Here is a 2,253-nt window from a genome sequence, read left to right as displayed (position 1 = left end):
CAAAACATCATAGCACAGAGTGCTCACGTCAACGCGGCAAAGCGCACATATTGCTTCTAGCTAGTTCACTTCCAAATCACATTAGTACACCCGCGGAACTCCCCTACCACGTCATTCAAGAGTAAGTGAGCCCCGATCCGGTACACATAGAACAAAGAAGCGCATTTCTATTTACAAAAAGGAACCATAAGATACCACGAAGTAGTAAGCAAGCTACTTTCATGCCTAGAATGAGTTTATCGTCACTTGTTAGTACACGGATGGTTCAGCTAAACAACCCGTGAAATTTCTTCAAATTGCCATTTTTTTCTTTTTCTTCCTTTTGGAGATTCATAGTTATGTTTTCATTTTCAGCTACTATCAGCAGAACACCATGATCTTTTTGAAGTAGTACACTGTACACGGTACGAGGCAGTTGCAGCTAGCGTCTCACTATCGGTTCAAAAGACACAGACCAAGTCAAATTCAGTTCCAACTATTTTTGTCTTTGGGAGAGATGGATGCCAGTTGGACCAAGATTGGAATGCAACACTTGGAACAGGTTAAACGCAAAGTTGTCACTTCTTTATTTACTGCTGGCATTAGACTCTAGTACCAATCAAGCAGACCAGCCAGCCACCCCGAGATGAGACTCTACCTACTGGCAGGCGCTTACTCGTCGTCGTCTCTGCCACCGCCGAAGAGCACGGACCGGTAGTAGAGAAGGGCGAGGATGAGGATCAACATGACCACCATGCCGATGGGGGATCCCCCGACGTGTAGCACGGTGTCGGGCGAGCCGCCGAACACAAACACACCAGGGCCGTGATCCGAGGAGAGGAGGAGCCCGACAGGGAGGAGGAGCTGGCCCACAGGGCCGAGCAGCTCGGCAATGGCATCGGTGACCGCCTCGCCGTGGCCACCCACGAAAAGCGGCCACGCAACCAGCAGCCCCACCACCACCGCCAGCCAGCCCATGTGGCGCCCCACGCGGGCCAGCGTAGTACTGCTCGTCCGCCATTGACACCTCCTTGCTCTCTTGCTAGCAATCCTTGTCTCTTCCAAGGTTTTGGATCCCAAATAGGCAAATTTTCTCGTGGGTGGGCGATATTCCCGGTAACCACGGTTACCGAGAAATACCGAACAAATTTCGGACGGGTTACCGAGAAATACCGAACAAATTTTGGACGAAATTTACAATTGAATTTTGAATTCAAACAATTGTAAATTCAATATAATAATATCTTGAACTGATGCCAATCACAAAAGGCGTAGTAGCTCAGTAGTACCTCAACTACGTGGGCTAGTTAGCAAACTAAAGAGCGGACGGAGGACTCGAACCAGCTACCCCTCGAGGGGTGTAACAGATGGTTACCACTACGCCATAGTAAGGGCACTATTTAAAATGAGAAACAAAGCTTATTTATCAGACCTTGAGCGTTCAAATTTAAATTATTCAAAAATATCGGTATTTTTTGCTCGGGATAGGTATTTCTCGTGGGGCGCCGAGAAACACGGTAACCGCCCGGTATCCGTTTTTATCGGGCGGTTCCCAAAACCATGGTCTCATCTGGCGACAATTGTGCCAGGCGTGGTAATGGTTGTGGCAAGTGGGTAGAGTACTTGAGCCTTTAGAGAGGGGTGGGAGTGTGACTAGTGCAGCGGAGCGGAGCGGAGCGGAGCGGAGATAGGCATGTGATGTAATGGGGGAGGGGCGGATATCACATGAAGGAAAAAAGTGGTGGGGTGGTGGTAACGTAAGGCTACTGAAAGTGGGCACCAGGAAAGTTCTACCAAAGTTTAGACTAGTGTTTTTTCTTAGAACTTTAGGTCAACTCTAGCCGATCCCCAATCAAATAGAGAAATTTCCGGTCGAGTAAAGTTTACTGAAGTATATTTACTCCGCAAACTTTTGGCCAGACCTAGCCGATCGCTTAAATATAACGGAGTATAATTTCGTTTTTTAACTTATGCATTCTAGTTCACATTACAACTACATATAAACTGCACACATATAGAAACTAAACATAATTATGAAGGTTCTAGCAAATCACGAATATAGTTTGAGAAAGTTTTGAGAGCTCCCTGGTGCCCCTACACCCTCATGAACAGTAAATTAAAAAATTGAAAAAAAATAAAAAAATATATGATCAAACTTTTGAAGTTCTTGTAAATTTTCAGCCACAGATAACAATCGAGGTTCCCTAAAAAAATACTGCTCAAAAGTGCACAAAGACTTTGAACACTGATTTTGTTTTTTTAGGTGAGGGCTCC

General features: G+C 45.8%; 1 pseudogene; it reads right to left on the bottom strand.

Moving 5' to 3' along the window:
* Positions 1-651: 651 nt before the first annotated feature.
* On the bottom strand, positions 652-1,000 carry LOC123038270 (uncharacterized; annotated as a pseudogene).
* Positions 1,001-2,253: the final 1,253 nt, after the last annotated feature.

Source organism: Triticum aestivum, chromosome 2A (genome assembly GCF_018294505.1).
Source record: "Triticum aestivum cultivar Chinese Spring chromosome 2A, IWGSC CS RefSeq v2.1, whole genome shotgun sequence".
NCBI lineage: Eukaryota > Viridiplantae > Streptophyta > Magnoliopsida > Poales > Poaceae > Triticum > Triticum aestivum.
The sequence above is the reverse complement of the archived record's forward strand: the minus strand, read 5'-3'. Positions and strand labels throughout refer to the sequence as shown.